Raw genomic sequence first — 25,307 nt, 5'->3', positions numbered from 1 at the left:
GAGGGGGAGTGGGAGAGGAAGAAGCAGGCTCATAGCGGAGGAGCCTGATGTGGGGCTCGATCCCACAACGCCGGGATCACGCCCTGAGCTGAAGGCAGACGCTTAAGGACTGCGCCAACCAGGCACCCCTTCCCAGCTAGTTTTGATGGATGCTGATCTCTCTTTAGGCCAATGCAGTATTTGGAAATATTAGAACAACATGGCAATAACAAAGCTATTCATGGTTTACTCATGTGTATCCCTTTGAAAATCATGAGTTCCTTGACATATTTCAGGTAACCTTGAAAGAGTTGTCATTACTCTGTCTCCTTTCCTCTCTTCTTATTCTCTTCAGAACACAATTTAGTCAGGCTTTTGATTCTATTATTCTACCAAAGCAGCTCTTACCAAGACCTCCTGTAATTTCCAGAAGTCAATTTTCAGCCCTCAACCCACCTTCCTTATTGAAATATATTTTCCCCTTGACACAACCTACTTGGTTCACTTCCAAATTCTTCATCTTTTCCTATTCAGTCTTCTTCCCAAGATTCTCCTTATCTTCCCACCTTCTAAATGATGAGTCCTCCAGAACTCAGTCCTAGGAACTTTCCTTTTCTCTATCCTGGCAATCTCATGTAAACTTGTGGCTTTAAATGCCCTTTATATGCTAATGACTCCAAAATGTGTATCTCCATACACATTTTGAACTCTGGAGATAGAACTCTGGATAGAACTCTGGAGAATTCTATCTTCAACTACATGCTCAGTATCTCCATTTAAATGCCAAATAAGTGCATCAAAATTGTCATGTCCAAAACAAGATTTGGAATTTCCATCTCCAAATCTGCTCCTGTCGGTCTCCTCCAACTCAGTAATTGGTAACTCTATCTTTCCAGTTACCAAGGACAAATTCCTTGGAGATATTACTGATTCCTCTCTTCTGGTCATACTCAATGTCTGTGAGTCCCATAGGCTATACCTTCAAAATATAAAGAGAGAATACAACCTCTTATCACCTCCAGAACTACCCCTCACTAAGTGAGATGGGAAGTTAACAGGAGACTATGAGCCAAGAAATAACATGACATGACTTAGGTTTAAAAGGACGTCTGGCTGTATTGACAATGAACTGCAGGGGGTCAATGGCACAAAAAGAACCAATGAGAAACCTATTTCAGCAATTTAGACACTAGATAGCAGTATTTATTGCTGTATCCCCACTACCTAGAACAGTATCTGGCTTATAATAAGTGCCTAATAAATGTTGTTGACAAAGGAATAAACATAGCACCAGCAGATTCTGGAGGGGCTGAGTCAAAGCCCAGGGTTTGTCATGATAACAGGTAGATTAGACAAGCTACTCTATTGCTGCAAAACACACAACAGAGTACCAGAGTATATAATATGCAGTAGATGCTCAATAATTACATGTTTGACAATTGGTTAATTGATGGATGGATGGAGGAACAATGGAAGGAAGGAAGGATGAATTGACTAATGGGTAGACATTAGGAGGTAGGCTAGCTGCTGCTGTAGCAGCTTGGGGTCTTTTTGAGATGGGGCAAATGGAGAACAAGGGCTCAGAGAAAACAATACTCCCAGAATCATCACCAGAATAACCAAGGAACGGAATGTGGGGGAGACATCTGTCCTTCAAAACTTCCGATTCTCAAAAAAAACTTACTACACTCAGAAGAGTGCTTTGATTTTCAACAGTACATGAAATTGACCACACACATCATAAAGTAATAGTTTTATTTGTTCTGTGACATTGTGCAAATTACAAATATTTTATGGGGCCAAAATGTTTAAATATCTATTAAAATGTTGTTTGAACCCAACTGATAAAGATACCACACTTAAACAAGCTCTACCCCTCCAGGGTTCTGCCAACTACCCAAACTCATCATTCACGTTAACACATGCACAGCCCTCCATCACATAACACAGCTTGTAGCAGCATTTTGAGCCATGTCACTTTGGACTTTTTCTTTGGTAATATAAATCTCTAGGAGAGACTAAAATGTCTCTTTCTGTGCAAAGGAATTTCTCAGTGACTTATCCAAATGACATTATCAGTCTGCTTCTCTACCATCTTGGCCTCTTCATTACACCTCTCTGGCTCAGAATTTCTCGCACAGACTGAGCAGCCATCAAGGGTGGCCTGGGGTCAGAGACTACAGCCCTGCCCCATGCAATGATAGTTCAGCACTACGGACAGCAATGTGTATGATTGTGTGCCCCCACCCCCAAGAAATTTTATGTTCTCACTACACTCAGAATGTACCCATATTAACCAGCTCTTGACCCCAAAAAACAGCAATAACAGGTGAGATTCACTGAATACCCAATGTGTGCCAAGCATTGTACCAGTATGTTTAGTCCTCTCAAGAACTCTACAAGATAGGTATTATTATTTCCATTAATGGATGAAGAATCTAAGGTTCAGATAGATTAGGTAACTTTCCAAAGGTTAACAACTAATAACTCTCCAGAGTGGGTACTTGATGTCTGCAATACCATCTTCGCCCCACATGCACACATAAGGTTTCCTCCCAAGAGCCCAAGGAAGCCCTAGTTTAGTGGGCCACCAGTTCACTTCCTGATAACAATCAGTGAGAGGAAGGTCCTATCTCAGAAAGGAAAATATGACAACCATCAGGTGCCACCCAAGGAGAAAGCCATCATTGTGCAAGGAAGAGAAAAAGGCCTTGGAAGACATGTTTTCCCCGCCATATCTACAGGTTATTCACAAGGTCTCTGGGCACATAAAACCACAATGATAGGCACATTTCATTTACAAATGCTTGCATGTTTTCATTTTCATATCTCTGAAATCTACATTTTTCCCAAGCACTGCAGTTTTCTAATCAATCCCGCATGTCTGCTCTCAACCATGTTTCTGAGGGTCAGCCAGACAAGCTGCAAAGTCCTTGGCCACAGAAGCACCTGGCTCCCCAATGATGTGGGCCTCACTGTCTTAAATCTAGGAAAGGCTTTTTGATCTCCCTGCTTAGACAAGATTGTGGCCAGGCCTTTTTCCAGCATCCTTCCAGACTCAGCATTCCCTCTTCTTCCAGATCCTTTGCTACTCACTAACATCAAACTCTACCTCCCCTTCCTTCTTCATCTCCATAGCTCTGCCATAGCCATACCTCCCTTTGAGTCCCCCTCTTGCCTTGATGATACATCACACAGAGCTTTCATCCAGGGAAATGCACATGACTCTCTACCTAGACTGTAAACTTATTGAGGACAAGAACTACCTCTAAAGGAGGCAGCCTTGATCCTGGAACTACTATTCCTTTGACTTTCTATGGAGCTATATTCTTATCAGTCCATGGATCCTAATTTTGACATTAAAACATGGTCAACACATTCACAACTTTGGATCTCTCACATTGAGCATTGCCCCTTACCTTAGGACACTAGTCCCAAAATACACACAGACATACACACAAGCAAATATGTATATGTATGCATGAGTACTTGTATGTGCGTGTGTGTGTGTGTGTGTGTGTGTGTGTGGTACTTTCTCTGCTACTGAATTACTGACTTTCTAAGAATAGGGGATGTGTTCTAATTCTTCTCTGAATTTCTAAACTCTGGAACTGCTCCAGACACACAGAATGTGGCCAGGTATTTGAAAGGTAGGTTTAAACACAGATCATGTGCATTAAATGGCTCAAATATTGAAATGTGAAAAACTCTCCCATGAGCCTTACCTGGAAAGAGCCTAGCCAAGTCTAACCTGTCTGTGCGTACTACTCAAGAGCTGGGAGACAGTGCTGAATCTCCAACCCACCAAGGGATGTAGACAGAAAACACCTTTACACCAAGCACCACAAACAACTCATCCCCCACACACTCCCACTGATCACCTTCTATGTGCCAGACCCTCCAGCTAGGAATAAGAAACTAACTGGTTTAATTTTAACTGCTTTTTAAAAATACTGAAGAAAACTGAATTCCAAAAGTAGGACATAAGAAAGGAGCGTAAACTGTTTTCATCTCTTGGGTGCCAAGTTTACTGCACATATCTCATTTAAGCACTGCAACCAACCTGAGAGAGGTAAATCATTTTCTCCATCTCAGGGAGATCTAGAAAGATCTCAGACTTCATCTGCACACCTTAAATCCATGCTGCTGGCCCACAACACCTGTGGGCGCAAGCATCCCTGCTCCACTCACTCACTGTCTGTTTCCATTTCTTCTACAGCTCATCACAGATGGTGAGCCAATTTGAGCACACAATACGGTACAGTCTAGCAATGTTCCTTTGTGATAGAAAAACAGTAAAGATTTCCTGTTGTAATATTAAATGCCACTTAAAGGACTACGGATGCTGAATCTGAGTAGATTAGCCAAATTCTGGTATAAACTCTAACTCCTACTACAGTTTTATCCCCAAGGCAAAGTAAAATGTCCAGTAGCAGTTACCCCATTCCTCAACAAAAAACAGCTTTCTAAAATGTGATGCAAATAAAATATTACATTTCTTAAACTATGTTGTCTTTGGGTCAGTTGCACATTTTCTATTGGAGTTAAAACCACATACGGAGGTATAGGAACTTAAAACAGGCATCTAAAACAGTGAGCCATTTTAGGCAAACCAAAATTTAAAACAACAATGTGTTCTGCACAATGTAACTTGTGATACATTGCTTTTGGTCCTCACTGATTCTTTGCTTTACCGTATGAAATCCTTTACCTCTGGCTGCAGTTCTGGGCAGAGCAGAGAAGCATGTGTTGGCCAAGGAGATAAACTTGGTACATGTCCTCTAGGTCTAGCTCTTTGGGAGGTCCTGCCATTGTCCTCATGATATCACTGTAGTCCAGCTTTGTGTTTCAATCCTAAATCTGGAAAAGGCATCCAAGACTCAAAACTTCTATCTTCCCCCTAGATTATTCAGCATGCCCTCCCCGTGTCAGAGCATTGCAGTTCCAAACAAGACAAGAATTATATCCACTTTCTACTGTTTCTATCTCCATATAAACAACTGACTATTATGCCTGTCACTGGGCTGAGCTCATTATACGAATGACTGCATTTACTATTCACAACTTAATTGGGCATATTCATTTTTTACCTCCACTTTACAAATAATGAACTGATGCCATTCCAGAAGTCAGACTCTACAAGGACTTTATCTTACATCGCAACAGCTTCAGGGCCTGGAATAGTATCTGGCATATAAGTGCTCAGAAATAATGGCTGAGAAGAGCGATACCATCAACATGGTGGAATTGATAGTTTTCTACCATCTTCCTCTCCAAAAGCACCGATTTAATCACCCATGAACTAGAGTGTCCTCGTGGAAGTCTGGGAGTCCAGTGGAGAGGTTCCAGCACATAGTCGGACCAAAAAACATATGAGATTTGATGCATTGAATAGGGTAAGAAGAACAGTTTCACTTTACCCACATCATCCCTCCCCCAAAGTGGCACAGCTCATTGCCAAGAGAGACCTTCTCAGCCTGTGACTTCTCCCACAAGGGAAAGTAAGAACATCTGAGTGAGTGCCCAGCTTCCCCCACTATGTGGGACACCACAAAGGAGACCCAATTCTTTCTCATTTCACCCAGAATCCTGAGGTGTGCTGCCTGAGTGGGGGTGGGGAGTGTCTGGGAGAAGAGCAGCCAGGCCTCTTAGAAGGCATCAAAGAGACATATATCCTACTAACCATGTTGCACACTCCATCAGAAGCCCACCAATGAGCCACTGGGAATATCTCACCTACAGATCCTCCTGCTGGTCCACAGGCACCCCAAATGCATTGCAACCTCACCCATACCCCACCCCACCATCCTGTGGTCAGCTCCCTGAGCACAATCCCTATAGCAACGAAAATGAACCTTTGCAGATAGCTAGTGAGCACATGCAGAAAGCCAGCCCAACTCAGCAGGACTGTGATAAAGCATGCAATCTGAGCATTCAGCACAGTCCTAGAGAAAGCAAATGGGTAGCTGAGGCCCCGAATCTGGTTTTGCTGGTCAAAAGAAGGCATACGATCTTAAGAATTCACCCTCTGTGAGGGAACAAGAACTGTGGAGTAGAAATATCAATAGAAAAGATCTGAAAAAGGCTCAGAATCCCTAATATGGATAATGGAAGGTATTTCCCAAAGCCAGTCAGTAAATACTGGAGGAGGCTGATTATTTCTTTAAATGTGAATGCAATGACACAAACTGCAAGGAATATTAAAATTTAAGTAAGAATACCACCACCACAGAAATAAGATTTTCCAGTAACCAACCTCAAAAAAATGAGATTTGCCCAATAAAAAATACAAAATAATCATTTTAAGGAAACTCAGTGAACTACAAGAAAACACAGAAAGGTAGTTCAGCAAAATCAGCAAAACGATAATAGAATGAGAAGTCTATTAGAGAGATAGAAATCATTTTTTAAAACAAGTTCTGGAACTGAAGAACATAATGAATGACATAAAAAATTCAGTAGAGAATGGCACTATCAGACTGGATCAATAGAAGAAAGAATCTGTGAGGCAGAAGACAGATCTTTTGAACTTGTCCAATAAGAGAAGAACAATTCAAAAAGAATGAAAAAGATTAAAGAAAGCCTATATGGACTATGGGATACCATTAAGAGCAAAAATCATGCATTATTGGAGTCCCAGAAGGAGAAAACAGAGAGAAAGGGACAAAAGCTTATTTAAGCAAATAAGGCTGAGAATATCTTAAAACTAGGGAGAGATGTGGACACTGTTGGGGGGAATGTAAATTGGTAAAACCACTATGGAAATCAGTATGGAGTTTCCTCAAAAACTTAAAAATAGAAAAACCATATGATCCTGCAATCCCACCCTGGATACATATCTGAAAGAAATGAAATTATCTTAAGATAATCTGTGCTTCCATGTTCATTGCAGCATTATTCACAATAGCCAAGACATGGAAACAACCTACATGACAATCATGACAATCAACGGATAAATGGATCAAGAAAATGTGATATAGACAGATAGGTAGATAGAGAGAAGAGAGATGATGGAATATTATCTAGCCATTAAAAAGGAAAATGAGAGATATTGTGAAATATTATTTAGCCATAAAAAAGGAAATCTTGCCACTTGTAGCAACATAAGTGGACCTTGAGAGTATTATGCTAAGGAAATAAATAAATAAATAAATAAATAAATAAATAAATAAATAAATAAATCATACAAAGAAATACAGTATGATCTCACTTTATGTGTAGTCCAAAAAAGCCAAACTCCTAGAAACAGAGAATAGAATGGTGGCTTCTGGGAGCTGGGGGTGGGACAAATGGGGACAAACTTTTAGCTCTAAGATGAGGAAATTCTGGGGGACACCTACAGCACAGTGACTATAGTTAAAAATACTGTATTGTACACTTGAGAGACTGAGAGAGGGGGAAGCAGATTTCCTAATATTATGCATGGTCACTGCTACCATGACCATTTGTCAGAGAAGCTTCAGCTCTAAGATCTGACCTTTGTCTGCAGCACTCACTGAGGCTCGGGGCCACTAGCCAAAGCTTGGGCAAAGTATTTTACATCAGGAAATTTCAGACACAGGCTTAACACCGGGATACTGATGTCGCTGCATTCCTATCTGCAGGAGCTAAGAGTCAAACCTGGCACAGGACTCCCTGCTAGCATACCCTTAGCCCAACCAGCTTTCCTAATCTTTGCTGACACCTGTGTCATCTGCTTTTGGTTCAAAGCCTACGGTCTGGGTGTTCATTCAGTTTCCACTAAGAAAGTCACCTAATATTCTATACCAACTGTTAAGTGTTAAATTGTGTCCCCTAAAAAAAAATCCTAAAGTCCTAACCCCCAATATATCTCAGAATTTGACCATATTTGAAAATCGGGTTGTTACAGATGTAATTAGTTGAATTAAAATGAGATTATATTCAAGTAGGGTGGGTCCCTAATCCAATATGACTCGTGTCCTTATAAGCGGATGTCCATTTGAAGACACAGGGACGCAGAGGGACAAGGCCATGTGAGGATGAAAGCAGACAATGAAGTTATGCAGCTGCAAGCCAAGGAACCCCAAGGATCGCTGGCAAACTACCAGAGGCTAAGAAGAGGCAACAAAGAATTCTCCTACAGGTTTCAGAGGAAGCATGGCTCTGCCAACACCTTGACTGCAGACTTGTAGGCTCCAGAACTGGGAAACATTTCTATCATTTTAAGCCATTGAGTTCATGGTGCTTTGTTATGACAACCCTAGAAAACTAATACAGAAATATTCTATGATCCAACAAGGGTGCAGTAGTCCCACTCCCACCCCTGACTCACCAATAAGCACAATTCCCAAACAAAGCTCCGAAGTGTATTATATCTCGTGTATCCAGAAAGCAGTGCTTTAGCAGACTCGACCACGGAACTGTGGCCAAGGACCAGGAAGGAAGCAAAAAAGTGCCCCAGTCAAATACATATGATACAGTTCACATTTTTAATTCCTAGAAGAGATCTTCACTCATTTAGAACCTACTGACCCTTATCTAAGAAACTGCCCTACAGCAGCGGTGATGCCTAAACCCTGGAAAGCAGGCGTGGAGCTGACAAGCAGAGGCGAGCAGTAGCTGAGGAAGGAGAAGACAAGACTACGACAAGTGAAATTTTAAAAAGTCTCAGCATCCTAGGGCCATTTAGAGCAGAGGGGCACATTTCTACATTTTAATAAATGCCTGGAAAATAATGATGCATTTGACTTGTCCAACATGCATAAGTGGTTTTTTCCCAGTCAATATGGAGTAACAGGGACCATTTTTATCCTCCTGCATGGAAGGACTAAAAAGCCAGACAAAATGTATGAAACAATGGTGTTCAGGACATAGGATACCAGGCAACCAGGGACAGCGATTCCTGAGTCTCAGGAAAAAGTGAGGTGAGCCCTACTGTTGCCCTGAGAGAGTTTGCAGACTTTGGGACTGGGAGGAAGGGTCCAGACAGAGCCCAGGTTCTCTTGAGTTGGAACAGAGAAGGAACTCTGGTGAGCTCCCAGGAAAGAAGGCCAGCAAGGAAAGAGCTGCAGAAAGAGCAGCCCCGAGATCTGGGGAGTCTCTCTCACATTTTCATGGTGTCGGGGAAACTCAAGGCTGGGGAAAAAACCACCAGAAAGGGTCAGCAAGAACAAGCCCCAGAGTTCATTCACACCTGGAAATAATTCCTGTTGCCACAGCAAAGCAGAAAACCTCATAATTCATGGAGCACCAGGCAGAGTACTAAGCAAGGTTTTTTCCTCAATAGTGGGACAAAATTGGCTCTGAACTAAATGTTGATTCCAGAAACACCGAACAAAGCTTAAAATACTTTAACAACAGTATGGTCTCAAAGTTTCTCCCCACAAAACACTTATTAATTACAAATGGGAAAAGGGCAAGTTTAGGGTGGGAAAGCCTGGCAGACACGAATTGATCAAATGATCAGAAGTCGAGTCATAGATGACCCAGCCATTGCACTACTGGGTATTTACCCAAAGATACAGACATAGTGAAGAGAAAGGCCATATGCACCCCAATGTTCATAGCAGCATTGTCCACAATAGCTAAATCGTGGAAGGAGCCGAGATGCCCTTCAACAGATGACTGGATTAAGAAGTTGTGGTCCATATATACAATGGAATATTACTCAGGTATCAGAAAGAACATTTGCTCAACATTTGCTGCAACATGGACGGCACTGGAGGAGATTATGCTAAGTGAAATAAGTCAAGCAGAGAAAGACAATTATCATATGATTTCTCTCATCTATGGAACATAAGAACTAGGAAGATCAGTAGGGGAAGAAAGGGATAAAGAAAGGGGGGTAATCAGAAGGGGGAATGAACATGAGAGACTATGGACTCTGAGAAACAAACTGAGGGCTTCAGAGGGGAGGGGCGTGGGGGAATGGGATAGGCCGGTGATAGGTAGTAAGGAGGGCACGTATTACATGGTGCACTGGGTGTTATACGCAACTAATGAATCATCGAACTTTACATCAGAAACCAGGGATGTACTGTATGGTGGCTAACATAATATAATAAAAAAAACATTAAAAAAAAAAGAAGTCGAGTCACCAGAACTGGACAGATCAGTGTGTCTCCTCATAGGATGCACTAACGCCACTCCTTATGTGACACTCCTGCCAAGAAGGCATGATCCAAATCAAATCATGGGGACACACTGGGCAAACCCAAAATGGGGGCATTTTACCATATAACTGGCCTGTGACCTTCAAAAGTGACACGGTCATGAAAGTCGCAGAAAGATTGAGAAACTGAGGTTGAAAGAGATGAAAGATGCATACAACTAAATGCAACAGGACTGGGTCCTGTTTCTCTACAAGCCATGGCAGCGCACGTTAGTGGAAGGAGATCTCTGGTGAGATGACAGTGTCACACAGATCGTAATGTTCTGATTTCAATTTCGATAGTAGTATAGAAAGTCTTTCTTTGTCAGAATTACACACTGAAGTCTTCCAGCAACTTGTTTTCAAATGGTTCAGGGAAAGAATTATTTGTAATATTCTAGCAAATTTGCTGTAAATTTGAAATTTTATTAAAATAAAAAAATAAAATGTTCCTGAGGAATACGCAGGGAAATTCTAATAAGTAGAGAGACATGCTATATTGCTAGAATGGGAAGACTATATATAGCAAAGCCATCCTTTCTTCAATGTAAATATTATGAAGTCAATACAATTCAAAATAAATTCCACCAGAAATTCGTGAAATCATTAGGGCAAAGGAGCCAATAAAATATTAAAAACTAAATAAAGCAAGGAGGAACTTACATTTCAATGCATTTAAATTTACAGTAACCAAAAGAGCATACTCTGGCACCAGCCTGCAAAACAGAACAATTGAACAGAATGAAAAGCCACCAAAAAAGGTCAGGTATGAAAATGCATTTGAAATCAGTGAAGATGAGGTATTTATTAAATATTAGGCTACTGGTTAGTAAGTCTGGGGGGAAATTTTTAAATATGTACCTCATACTATATATCAAAATAAATCCCATGTACATTAAAGTTTACATACAAATAATGAATCTATAAAATGGAGACATGTAACCAATATATTTCTAAAATCTTGAGATGCAAAAGGATTTTCTAAATATGACATCAAAGGCAAAAACAGAAAGGAAGATATAAATGGAATTGTGTACACACGTATTTAAAACCTTGGTACATCGAAAAGTACACAAAGAAAAATAGCTGTAACAAAATTAGCAAGGTTATAATGTCCTTACTATTAAAGAACATTATATATTAATTAGAAAATAAACCCCCAAAAAGAAAAGAAACAATTCACATAAGAAGACAAATAGTTAACACACAAAACTGAGGGTTGAATTTCATTAGAAACAAAAATGCAAATAACAAAATATCACTCTCCGCCTATCACATTAACACAGGATATTCGCTCATCCAAAAACATCACTTACAATAATAAAAAATCGGAAAGAAACCCAGCTTATTTTAAAACAAAGAAACTATTCAATAAATGAAAACATTCTGGTAGGTAGAGACCTAACATGGCCCCACTATTTGTCCACCCTGGTACGCATGCCCTGCACAATCCTGCTGACCATCAATACGATGGCGTTTACTCCGCTGATTAGGTCACATTATATGACGCAGTTGTCCTTAAAATGTGATTATTCTGGTGGGTGTGGCCTAAGCATATGAGCCCTTTAAAAGTGAAGAGTTTTCTCCAGTTGATCACAGAAGAAGCCAGAGTCCAAACACAGTAAGGATGCAATGCACCATTGCTGGCTTTCAGATCAAAGGGGCCACATGTCACGGGAGACAGGTGGCCTCCAGCTGCTAAGAGTGTTCCTGAGCCAACAACCAGCAAGGACAAGAGGACCTCAGCCCTACGATCTTGAGGAACTGAACTCTGCCAACAAGAAAGAGCTTGGAGGCAATTTTTCCCAGAGCCTTCAGAGAACTTAGCCCAGCTGATACTTTGATTTTGGCTTTCTGAGATGTGAGCAGAGACCCCAACCGCGCCATGCTAGACTTCTGACCTATAGACCTGTGAGCTAATACATGGGTATTATTTTAAAGAGCTGAGTTTGTGGTAATTTATTACACATCCATAAAAAATGAATGCAAATATATTCATACAAGGTATTAATAGGTGTTTTCATTAAAAGTGCAAGAAAACTGGCATAGGCTTAGGATATTTGTTCTTTTAAAAGGAATCAAAACCAAGTATACAGTAGAATCACAATTTTACTTGATATGCATAGAAGAAAGACTGCATGAAAATACATCTAAACGGCAGGAGAGGTAATATCTGGTGAAAGAACTATTTTAAATTTCCCCCTTATACTTTTCTGACCCAATTTTTCCAAAATGAGGGTATATTACTTTAACAAGCAGAAATAAAATCAGGATACTTCAACAAACTGCCAAGAACAAAGCCTCTGGTTTTGAGAGGCTACTAAAGTATTTCAGCTAGTTTATCAATCAGATGGAAAAAAGGATACTTAGCATCTTTAGACTACTACTATAAATTAAGCTCTGTTGTGAAATAATAATACATAAACCCAAGTCAGACACGTGGGGCTGTTGTGTCTCTGACCATTTCAGGGCCAGTCCCTGATGTGACGTGAATTCCGGAGCCTGTGCCGCCCAGTGTAGCAGCTGAGCGGCCCAGTCTCAGGTGCTGTGAAGGAACTTGGGGAACGCTGCAACATTAGCCTTCTCTGCTAATCCTGCTAATGCACTCACAATCTCTCTGACAGGCTGCCCATCATGGCCCCTCTGTCAGGGCGAGCAGCCTTCGGAGGTGGCTGTGACAAGGGGATTACAGTAAGGACACCCGGGAGGACAGACCGGCCCTCCCCTTGCTGCACTCTGACCAGCTTTGTAGATAGGCCGCATACCACAGAGGGCATCGGATTTGCCTTCAATACGGACCTCTTGGCACAGAGTACCAGAGGGAGATGTTCACCATCCCAGGCGGATGAGTGTTTTCTGACAGCCACGCCATTCTCCAGTCTCATCGTGGAGACAGACAAGACAATTGGAAGGGACAATTCACAGGGCTAAGGTTTCTGGCTCATTCCTGAATAGCAGAGCCCCCCCCCCTCCTCTGCAGAGACCCTGCATGCTCTAGAAAACTAGGAAAAGTCCTGAACTCTTGGGATGAGTCATCACACACCTGTGCCCCCTCCTTTCCCTCTAGTTACCAGGTTCCTCCGTGAGTGGTTGACATAAAATTACATTTACAGCTTGGTCTTCATTAAATTAGCAGGACTGCTTTATTTGCCTTCTCAATTTTCAAGAATGTCATTTTAAATGTTTCATTTAAACACAAGGCAAAATGGAAGTAAAAGGTACAGTCTTCATACTAGCAGATTATTATTTGAAAAAGTAATATAGGATTTGCCAGAGCAAAGCTGCTGTTCCTTTTTCTGAAAAAGTCCCTTCCAGCCAGCCCCTATCACTTGGGCAATGGACAGTTCCTTCTACTTCAATTTACACACATGGTTCTCAAATGATCGGAAGGCTTTTTCAAGAAACAGTTAACTAGTTAACAGAAAACTTCTGTTCTCATGAAGTTTTCCTCACTTGGCCTTAATCGGGCCGAGGCTCTCGAGCTTCCCGCTCGGCTAGGAACATGTTCACGGGCTCAGGTGCCGTCAAAGACATAGGGAGTGCTGAGACAAACAGAACTGGCCCGGGTCCTCGAGGAGCCTGCAACCTGGAAGGGACGATGGGGACGCAGCATTAGAAGTGCTGAGTGAGGTTTCCATACGAGCACCTGGGAGAGACCCCCGGAACCAGACTGTGGAGGTGAGAGACTGAGGCCGTGTCGGGAAGGAGTCTAGTCTGGGTGACCTCAGCTCCTCTTACTGCCTTCTCACGCTGCATTTTAGCCGCACTCATCATTGCTGCCTCTACCGCAAGATGAACCCCTGAAGGTTAGCTGACTGTCTTAGCCGTGCCCCATCAGGACAGCACCCAGAGACCCACCTGAGCCTCCGTCTCCACTCTGCCATCAGTCCTTGACATGTCCAGCTGATGTGCTTCAGCATTACTCAGGCTCACAAGCTTGCAGTGAAATGAAGAGAAAGGCAGAGGAACATCTCACACATCACACCGTCCCCCTCAAACAAGCCACACCCTCTCCTGATGGCACCCCAGCACAAGAGCTCTCCTGCAGGCAGGGATCAGCCACAGGCTCCCACTCCCCTTTCTCCAAGGAGGGGCTCCATCCTGAATGAGACCCTTGGCAGATTGCTCCATGCAGCAGGGACAGGGCCTCTGCCTTGTGCTTGGAGGCGGAGGCTAGGACCCTGGCCTTCATCATTCTTTGGCCTGTGCTCAGCACCCCCTGGGAGGCCCAGAGCTTTCTCAGTCCACCCCTCTTACCTAGTTTCTCCCACCCTAGGAAAGGTAAAAGCCCGGCACTCTTCATTCCTCTGGGCAGGGCAATCAGAACTTTAGAGTTCTCGGTGCACCTCAAGTATAGGGAAGTGGCAGAGGGTCTTGCGAGTGTCCGAAGAACCTGGAATTGAAGGCCGGTTCTAAATACACTGTGTCACCTTGTGCAAATGTGTACTTCCAGCCTCCATTTCCTCATGTAAAAAAAATGAGAATGGGATCCGTGGATCTCTTGGCACAGTGTTCTGCATATGGTGAGGACCCAATAAATGGTAGCTCTCGAAAATATCTCTTCCTAGCATATCTCCTAGGTCTGCATCTCAACATCAGCTCTAAGGAAGGAGGGGTTCTCATGAGAAAATGAGGGATTCCAGACCCCTGGGGAGCAGGTGAGGGTTTGTTTTCAAAGGAAGGTAGACTCTGAAATCATCCTGCCAACAGTCGTACTTTCAATTAAGGCAATTTCTGTTCATCACTTAGAGAAATGCCTCCCGTTCAGAAGACAGTGTGCACCAAGGAACACACCAGACATCAAGCCTGCTGTGCACCCAACTTTCTGGCTGCACATTTACATGAGGATTTCCTGGGAACCTCAAAGGACCTGGTGCTAGCCAAGCAGGCTGAAGACAATCACCCACTGTAGGAAACAATGAAACCAACGAGCTGGAAAAGTCCGAATGGGTTCCACCTGGCCCCCTCAGGCTACACTAACAGATCTTTACTGATACTCATGCTCCGTGTCTTTCTGGCCCGTACTACTGTTCGGCTCAGAGTAATTTAAGTGACAGGGAAGTAAGCCAATAGCAGACACACACGGAGAAAACTCTAAACATTGCTTTACATTTTTTTTCTGCCATTCAAACATGTGCTCTGCAACCAATTGCAAAATGACCTTAATATCCACAGATAAAGTTCATGTCAGAGCTAACTTTGGCTCACTCCCTAATTTCAGATTCTGAAGAGTACAAACAGTAGATGAAATTTACAGGAATTCTTTGTTAGTTCCTTGCCATATCTAAGAAGCAGTCCAAAGACAGGAGAAGAGATCCTGCCCACCATGGGGGTGACTGCAGGGCATCTTGCCTCCTGCAGATGGCCTTATGCAGAAATCCCCACGTCAACACAGCAGGATGGTTGGTGTGGTCTAACTACCGCGAATGCTTTCCTCTGAAATTTGAAATGAGTTTGCCTTGTTTCTCTAGAAATAAATATTTATGATTCAAGTCCTTGTGTTCATTTTTTTCAAAATTTGTGTTTTTGTAATTGTTCTTACTTCAAGACCAGTTGGTTTACTTTATTGTGCTTCCAGAACAAGTCGGAATAGCCACATGCTTCTGTGTAGTTCCTAAACGTGAGGCTGATTTTCTAATTACAGCTGTTTCGATCCACGTAAGTCTGCTACACGGTTCTGTAAACCACGTGCGAGGCTTCTGCCTGACTCTGCATGGGTGACGTAACCGGCTGCCGGGCAACCAAAGAATCAGAGTATCCAGGAGAGAAAAATAAATTTGGTTTCTCACTCATAGCAAAAATTGTCAACCATGGCAATGAAGTCTGAAAAAACATGTATGGCTATCCCAAGCACTTTTGAATTCTCTTTGCTCAAAGACATTTAGACACCAAAAGAAGCCGAAAAGCCAGGAGTGTTTACAGAAACTTTTTTAAGACTAAAGAAAAAGAGGTGGATAGTCTTTAGCCATATTATCTATATTTATGGCAAAACTCTAAATTTTCTCTGACCAAAACTGTACAAGTCAGAAAAGATAAATACTTTTATTCTCATGGACAGGTAAGGAAATTGAGGCCGTGAGAGGTTACAAGGATTTGACTAAGGCGACCCAACAAAGTTCAGCAATGAAGCGTGTGCTGCGACACAGGCTTCCCGCCTCCCGGTTCCTTTTATCCTGGTTATCTATCTAAGTTGCCCTGACTCACGGAAGTAAACATTATGCTGTAACCACCTATATCTGGAAAAAGCAAAAACTACTGCTCTCAATTTACATGATATTCACACTTAGGCTGTGCTCGGGCACAAGTCATAGGTCTTAGTCAATAAATAATATGAACTGAAGAGAAGTTTTTTGCCTTAATAATTATTTCTCTCCCTGACCAAGGCAACACTAAGAAATCTGTAAGGCACAAGCAGAAGAAAAAAAAATCCTATCCTGTTAGGAAAATTTGCACAATGAAGGAAACTAACCTAATATTTTAGGAAAATTTAGGCAGATTCCTGAAATACCATTCTCAAAAATTTAACAAAGCTTAAAATTCTATGGACATATTTGTATTAAAAATTATAACCTGAATACCAGACATAGGAATAGGGTAAAAAAAATATATATCAACTGTTCTTTTTAATCCATGAGGACCCTACCCGCCAACAGTTGAGAGTAGGCAAGTTTTGTAACTTTATAATAAAATCCCACCCCACAGCATTTTATGTCAAAACATAAAGTGAGAATTTTGTATTACAAAATTTAAAACACCACAATACGTTAGAGTGGCAACCTGGGATCATGTTAGAACAATAAAAGAAGTGATCCCAGGAAATGGGAATTTGTGGAGAAATTTGTCCCTTAGTGTAGAGTTCCATAAGGCCAATACCAGTCCACCTATGCAACAAGATCTTCAAGAGGCCAGAGACTACCCGTCAGGAAAGACTGAATGAGGAGTCTGGACTTCTGTCTTTGTCCACCTGCAAAGGGGGGGCTCCTCCCTGCCCTACCCAGGTGTATTTAAAAAGACTGAGTGGGCAACCAAACTTGCACCATCACCCGGAGGCAACAAGGCCTTTCACCCTACCCCAGCAGAAGCCAAGTGGGAAGAACAAAAAGGATGTCTCCCCTCCTAGCCTAGGTGGAGTGAGTGGAGGCCTAGTAGGGAGCCTGAAATCTCACCTCTACCAAGTAGCAATGTGGCACCCCTCTCTTCCCAGGGTGTCAAGGGAGGCCAAGTGGGGGTCCTAGATATTCACCCCCATGTGGTACTAGTGAAATGGCACCCCTTCTCCCACCATGTCACAGCCAGTCAGAGGAAGCTTACTGAAACAGATTTAAGTAAGATCCAGAGTTTCATAACACAATACCAAAAATTTTAAGGGTATAATCAGAAATTACATGTCAGACCAAGAACCAGGAAAACCTTAACTTGAAAGAGAAAAGATAATCAACACATATCAACATCGAGATCACACAGATATTGGAAGTATCAACAAGAATGTGAAAGCAACCATCATAAAAATACTTTAATGAACAACTATGAACCCTTGCAACAGCTGAAAAGTACAAAGTCTCCGCAAAGAAACAGAATATATTAAAAAATATGGAAATTTCAGAATTTAAAAAAAATACAATCATTGGAATTGTTTAAACTCTCAAAAGGAAGAAGCATCACATTTTTCAAGTGCTGAAAAGAAAGATGTGTCAGCCCAGAATTCCATACCTGGTGAAGTTTTCCTTCAGGAATGATGGAGAAAAAAAGACACTCTCAGATGAAGGCAAATTAAGAGAATTTTTCACCACCAGACCGACCCTAAAATAATGGCTTAAAAAGCTCTCCAAACAGAGAGGATATGATACAAGAAGGAAATTAAAAATATGAGGAAGGGAAACAAAACAATTTTAAAAGCAAAAAGATGGCTAAATACAACAGACTTTCCCTCTCGAGTTGTCTCAATTATGTTTGATGGTCAAAGCAACAAGTACGACATTGTATGACTTGGATGTCAGTGTATGTAGAGGAAATATTTAAGACTATTCTGCCATCAACAGGGAGGATTAAAAGGGCTCAGAAGTTGGTGCTTTAGGTCAGGCAGCTGTAAGAGAATACCACAGACCCATTGGCTTAAAAAGGACAGGTATTTACCTCTCACAGTTCTGGAGCCTGGAAGTCCACGATCAAGGTGTCAAGAGATCCAGTGTCTCATGAGAGTCGTCTTCCTGGTTTGTAGATGGCTGTCTTCTTGCTGTGTCCCCCTATATGGTCTGAAGCAGAGAGAGAGGCAGCAAGCTCCCTCAAGACTCTTCTTATAAGGGCACTAATAGCATTCATGAGAGCTCCACCCTCAAGACCTACTTGCCTCCCCATTTCTTAATACCATCACTCTGGGGGTGAGGATTTCATCATAGGGATATTGGGGGGATACATTCAGTCCACAACAGGAGGTAAGGTTTCTACATTAACTCAAACTTCTAAAACACTGATACCAGCAGATCTTTGTGGTGATTTTATAGTTCTGTATCTTCATTGTGGTGGTAGTTAGAAGAATCTACCTATTCCTATTTTTGTGGGGAAATAGCATAAAACTATATGCAATCATTGTACCAATATCAATTTTCTTGTTATGATATTGTATTATCATTATGCAAGGTGTAATCATGGGAGAAAATGGATGAAGGGTATGTGGAACCTCCCTGTACTATCACTGTAACTTCCTGTAAATCTATACTTAATTCAAATTAAAGTTTAAAAAAAAAACAGAACTGTTCTAGATTAAAAGATGCTAAAGACTACAAATGCAATGTGAAAAACTTTGATTGGATTCTGATTTTTAAAAATTCAAATGGGGTAAAATTGGGGGAAACTTTAATGTAGATGGGACATTTGATATTAGGCAAAATTATTATTGATAAAAATGTTTTCGTAATATAGAGTAACACTCTTATTCCTAAAATATGTGCGCTGAATTTTTTAGGGCTAAAACATAATGAAGTCTGAAACTAACTTTCAAATAGTTCAGGAAGAAAGACAGCAAGAGAGACATACAACAAAACATGATCAATTGTTGACTTTATGAAGAAGATAGGGGAGTGTTCTTTGTCCTATTCTTTCAATTATTCTGTGTGTTTAGAAATTTTCATTTTAAAAAAGTTTGAGGGATAGAGGGGTAGAAGAAAATGTGATAAAGCAAGTATGGTAAAATGTTAATTGTGGAATTTGGGTGGTGGATGATTGAGTGTTCAGTATAAATTTCTCTCTATTGTTCTGTATGCCTGGAAATGTTTAAATTAAAGTATGGGGGAAGAAAGCTGAGGAAACATAGCAAAACCCAGTGCCCTCCCCCAACACTCCTGATCCTCCCTGGCCCAGTTAAATACATACTTACGATTGTTAAAATAAAGCATCATTTGCCAGGGCAAAAGCTTGCCTGGCTTCCGGCCTGGAGAAGCCCTAGCAGGCCTTCACACTTCTCCCAAAGTGATAAAGCCCCAGTCACTGCCACTGTCCCCAATGTCCCACTGAGGAATCGCCCATGAGTACTGCTGACCGTGAAGGAGAGACAAACCTGAACATGTTATAGATACTAGAACTTCAACAAAAAAACAATTCTACCATCATGGTGGGAGTTTTTAACACACTAAAGTACCAAAGTTAGGAATTAATAGACAAACTGAAAAGCTAAAAAGAATATAGAAGACTTAAGAGATAGATCTATGGCGCACAGATCCCTGTAACAGTTAACAAGAACTCTCTGAGCCGCTCGACTCACTTTAGAGTGACTCTGCTCAGATATTTCAGTGTGGGCTGGTCTAACGAGGCCATAATAGAAAGTGTCCCTGACAGCTACAGCACCACACCCGCCCTGGTTCTTCGCCCACCGCAGACCTACAGGAGGAGCTATGTATGCTGCAAGATACTGAAGATAGTCTGAATTCTGCATAGACACGTTCAGCTCTTGACCCAGGTTAATAAGAAGTGAACCAAGCTCCCAAGTAAACCTCATTATTTAAGGCAAGGCCTGGATTCTCTGGAAGCTCACTTTCCCTCTCTGGTCCTTTGAGTGGTGAAGAATCTAGCGATTCCTGCCCCATCTCCTCTAGCCTTACTCCATGTCCCCTGTAAAGTTTCTCATGCCACTACCTACCTACAGTCTCCAAGTGGTACCCACTCCTACCAGTGACAAATAGCAACCCATCCCTGCCCTTGTAACCACAAAACTCCTTATCTCACAAGCAAGAGTTCAATCAAACCAAACATTAAAAATTAATTATGCCTACACCTCCCCAGAGATGGCTAAGCTGCTAAGAGCCAGCTCCATGCTTAGAAATAAGAAACAGGGGCATCTGGGTGGCTCAGGCTCAAGTGTCTGCCTTCGGCTTAGGTCGTGATCCCGGGGTCCTGGAATTTAGTCCCACATCGGGCTCCCTGCTCTGCAGGGAGCCTGTTTCTCCCTCTACCTCTCTCTCACTCTCATGAATAAATAAATAAAATCTTTAAAAAACAGAAATAAGAAACAAAACTCACTCCAATCATTCATCCATCCCACTTTTCTAAGTCCTATTTTCTAATCGCTGGAGCTGGAACTAGCATTGGCCAAGAAAAATGGCCAAGAGTGGTATCAGATAGCCAGGGCTCAGGTGGCTGGGTAAGAGGAATATTCCTGCAGATCTGTCCATGTAACAACATTGTACAACTATCTTTTCTTTAGGCTATGGACACTCTAGTAGAAATCAAAGAAACACAAATCCAAAGAAGACCATAGTTGGGTGTGTTTGCAAAGTGGAAGACCCCCTACCACCTTTTCAGTCACACCTGCCACATATATAGGCCCTGCCCTGCCTGACACCTCTGTCTGCCCCGAGTTTTTTTTTTCTCCCTAGACATATGCCACCACGGAGTGGTAAGTAGGGCACTTACATTTTGTCTCCCACCTTCCTCTCTCAACCAAATATAACAATAATCTGTGAACTGATTTATCCATTTGTCTCCATGCAGTTAAAGGTGGCTTCTTTCAAGTTTTCTAGGAAGTTCCATGACCACCAGTCCAGGTGATTTCCTTCTTCCGTCCCATTTCATTATCTCTAGGTGATGAGAAAGTAAAGACGGGAAGAAGTTTCTCTTAGGAATAAGGCAGCTTAGGAGGCAGGCTATTTCGGGACGCTGAGAAAAGCATTTCTAATACGTTTACTACGTGTTTCATAAATGCCAAAGTTGTTCTGCAACACATTAGGACCCAGTTGTTGGTTGTAGTGGTGAATAAATCACTGAGAAAATATGTATGACTTTGACCTTGTAAGTGGCAGGAAAAGCAACAACTGGGTCTTCGAATCCCTTGCCTCAAAAGCAACGCAACTTCGAATTCTTCCTCTGCCACTGACATGAGGTTTGACCCCCTCATCCTATCTCATGTCCATAGTGAATTTTTCATCTGAAACATATGCAAACTGGGCCCAACCTTCAGTCTGGCTCTCACAGCGGCCCAGAAAGTCAGGCTGAAAGGGCAGGGTGGGTGACCAAGCCTGTGCCTCCACGAATCCGCTGGACTGGAGACCAAGACCTCTGCCTCAAAGGCCCTGTCGAAAAGACTGGGGCCGCACTGGATCTAGGGCAGGGGCGGGCCGCACCATCCCTCTCAGCTCCAATCCCACGGACCTCCGTCGGACCACGGCAGCGCTGGATTCGAGGCACCACAGGGACTCCAAGGTCTCTAGCCCGCGTTAACCCAGAGCTGCCCTCTTCGGCGTTAACATCTCTAGTGCTCACAAACGCCGACAGTAGGATGCGCCCGCTGGGCCAGTGGTACTCTGCGTTCTTTACATCTGAAAGCGAGACACAGAAGTCCGCGGCTACTGGCCAGTACCGCCGCGGGAAGGTGAACTCCAGCGCCTGCTGAGCTGGGCGACGAGTTCCTTCTGCGCCTGCGCGCAGAGCATGCGCAGTGCTGGAAGCGGCGGGTAGGACAGGGCAACGTGGGCGGGGCTAGTATCCCGCTGCAGCGGGTGCACGGAAACCCTCCGCGCTGGGAGAGCGTTCTAAGCCACGAGATTCCGGAGGGGAACGCCGCCGGGCGCTCTCCCTCACTCGGGGCACCTACCAACGATTCGGGTCTCAGGACCCTCTTGTACGGGAACGAACGAATTCTCCGCGCGTTTCTGGCCGGATTCGCGAGGCGGGGCCGGGAAATGTGGGAGCCGTAGTATCACCGCCAGTCTGTGACGTCATCGAACTGCACAAATGAGATACCGCTGTAGACTTGGCGGAGCCCTGGCGTATCTTGCCAGAGTCCCGTGTGACGTCACAGCGCCCTAGTGCTGTGGGAGGTGGGGCGGGATGCCTTTGAGCCGCCTCTCGAGACACCAAGATTCCAGGGCTGGGGTTGGGTGTGCTAGCACAGGTTGCACGTTCTTGGAGCTGATGTGATATCAAGGAGCTCTAGACTAATCCACTTCGTTTCTCCCTTCCCCATGACCGTATGTTAGCTCTGACTCCCGCGGCCAAGAGAGCCGCAGGAAAAAGGGGCCCATCCTATGCCCCAGAACCCTGACTACATTCTCCTCTTGGGGAGAAGCCTCTGTGAGCTGTTCTTTCCCCAGAGTGCTACTGATCTCCCAGAGCGAGCCCCAGGAAGCTCCAGGCTGCCTCAAAGGTCTCTTGCGCCTTCTACCCATTAACAAAGAGGTCCAGCCCAGCCAAGTAGCACACACCTTCGCGTTGCCCCTCACAGGAACAGCTGGCCTAGCAGCTTGGGGGAGGACCCCAGCTGAACTCTCCTCTCCCTTCCCTCACTCCCGAAAACCGACCTAAGTCCACGCTGGGGACCTGAGACCAAAGAAGTTTAATGTCCGAGGACTGGGATCGGGGGAGGTGGGAGAGAAGAATGGGATCTTCTAGGGGTGTAACAGGGGTGGGGGGAAGTTGTCCCCTTGCAGCGTGGGTAAGCAATAATACCCACCCAAGCATTTCAGACATTCTCTTTGCGTTTTCTTGCTACCCAGAGTGGGAGCTGGAAACTGCCCCCAACCACGTTGTCTGGGAATTGTAGCCTGTGTGGTGCCTAGGGGCCCGCAGCCCCAGCTTGCCCTTCCATTTGCCCTGCTGTTACTGCACAATCCATGAAATCACTGTCAGGGTATAGACGCAGCGAGCTACGTTGAGAAGTGGCTTCTGGGTCCATCAGGATGATAGTGAGCCATTGGTAGAGTAGGACAAGGTGGAGGCATTGTGAGTCAGTGGAGGTCTTTCTTTGGACAGTACCCTGCCCCACTCCAGGACCTCTCTATAAAACTTGTGCTGGGAATCTATCCTTTAAGGACGCACACTTGGTATAGAAAGTCTCTCAATTGCAGGACCTAGGAGGGACCGAAGGAAGGGGATTCAGGTTACCAGAGGTGGGATGGGCCAGAATGGAAAAACCTCGCCTGCAAACCTTCCGCATTTCACAGCCTTCGAGAGGTCCTTGGGGTGGAGCTCTACAGTCCTGGGGGAGTGGGAGGCGGCTAACGCGAGGCCGCGGGGGCGGCAGCAGTAGCAAATCCTTGAGAAAGGTGGAAGCCCAGAAAGAGCGGAGGAACTGAGGGAGGCCCTCTCACGGGTCCTCGGAGGTGCCCAAAGCTTTCCTTAGCGGCCGCGTGTACCCAGGTACTGTCGTCATCTTAGAACAGCCACGTCCCCCGACCTCACGGAGCTAATAAAGGAACGGATGTGGCTCCTGCCATGGGCCCTAACATAAGCCATGGCCCCTAACGTAAGCCATGGCCAAGTGCGCACACCTTACTACGGCCTGTGCTGGCTGGGCTAAAGCCGTCGAAGCCCAAAACCCACGGACTAACCCTTCCTTCTGCTCCCAGAAATCACCGTTCTCTGGCATCCAGACTCCACTTCTCTCCTGGGGAGCGTCCTTATGAAGCTGGGGGAAGAAGGGCTGGGATCTTGCTCCGCTAGAGGAGATCCCCCAGGCCGGTTCAAACCCGGCAGCGGACAGTCATTAGCAGTGGGCCATAGGACGGGTCGAGAAAGTTTTGAGGGCAAGACCAGACATCTAGATGAGTGGTGGACACGGCCTGTAGCGGAGAGTTCATCTAGAGAGTTCCTCTAGATGGGTTGTGCTGCAGGACACAGTGACGTGCCCCAGTCCTGGGCCGCCCGTCCAGGCCTGTCCAGCAGGGGGCAGCGTGGCTCTGAACGCGGAGGGCCAGGCTCATCAGCGCCGGCCCAGGCAGGGTCACAGGGGCAAGTTGGGCTCCGGAACCGCGAAGTTCAAGCCCATACTGGGCGGAGAGGCTGGCCCGGAGGAGGTGGGGATGGTGCAGTAAAAGGCTAGAGCGTTTTAACTCCTACTGCCCGGGCTTCCTTTCTCAGTCCGCAGGGCCCTGCCTGAGGCTGGGTCTTTGGGTCCCCGCGGCCGGGAAGCGCGACCCAGCCGTCTCCGCGGCCGCTGAGAGCCGGGCACAGAAGCCCGAGAGGCCGCGCGCTCGGCTTGGGAAAGGCCGCGGGCGCCACCGCCTGCACCGCCCTGCGGTCAGGACTCTGGAGCTGGGGAGCCCCGCCCCGCCCCAAGCAGGAGAGCCCCCGGCGGCCTGGCCTCTAATTGTGGGAAAACTAGACGCCCCGGGGAAGGTTCAACTTGTGGAGGGCGGACTCAGATTTCTCCTCCTAAACGTCGCGGGCCTCCCAGGGCGCCCGCCCCCGCCATTCCTAACAAGGCTTTAAAAAACTGTAGGGAATCTTCGCGGGCGTGGAGCCGCGCTCCGGGCAGGGGACGAGCCCCAGACAGAGAACTGTGTCTGGGGGATCCTAACGGAGGGAGCGTTGTAGGTGTGGGGCTTTGGGGAGGCAGCGGCGATTGTGCACGTGTAGCGAGTATTGGGGCCCAGGGGACAGTACTGGTCCTGAGGCTATCTGTGAAGGCACCCCCTTCCCTCCCCAGAGCTGATGCAGAAGGTCAGTACAGAAGCCTTTGGTCGGAGAGGTGGGTGACATTCTGTTCCCTTAGTGGACCCTATACGACCCGGGCACCTGGAGACGTTGAGATTTCTCAGGGCCGATGTACTGGCCGCAGGCTCGATTTCTTTACGAACTCCCAGCCCTTTGGTGAGGAGTGAGGACACTGAGACCTAAGACCGAAATGGAGGAGTGAAGTAAGAAAATAAACCTGGGACGGGATCCGAGGTAGACCAACACAGGGATGGAAGAGGCTTCTCCACCCATCTCAATCCTAGCACCTCAATAA

General features: G+C 44.6%; 1 long non-coding RNA gene across 2 annotated transcripts in view; it reads right to left on the bottom strand.

The window, feature by feature from the left end:
* The window catches only part of LOC148109729 (uncharacterized), a 37,719-nt gene extending 15,743 nt beyond the window's left edge, over positions 1 to 21,976 (bottom strand). Inside the window, exons 1-3 of one of the 2 annotated variants that reach the window (XR_015725094.1) lie at positions 20,996 to 21,976; positions 18,224 to 18,342; positions 13,181 to 13,676 (exon numbers count right to left, since the gene is read on the bottom strand). This is a non-coding gene — a long non-coding RNA (uncharacterized LOC148109729). Of the gene's footprint in view, positions 1 to 13,180; positions 13,677 to 18,223; positions 18,343 to 20,995 lie in introns of those variants that run through there. The other variant, XR_015725095.1, reaches the window with a different exon arrangement.
* Between the last annotated feature and the right edge of the window lie 3,331 nt (positions 21,977 to 25,307).

This window comes from Ursus americanus, chromosome 7, assembly GCF_024610735.1.
Source record: "Ursus americanus isolate L20-20 chromosome 7, mUrsAme1.1.p, whole genome shotgun sequence".
NCBI lineage: Eukaryota > Metazoa > Chordata > Mammalia > Carnivora > Ursidae > Ursus > Ursus americanus.
This window is presented reverse-complemented; position numbering and strand designations above follow the sequence as displayed.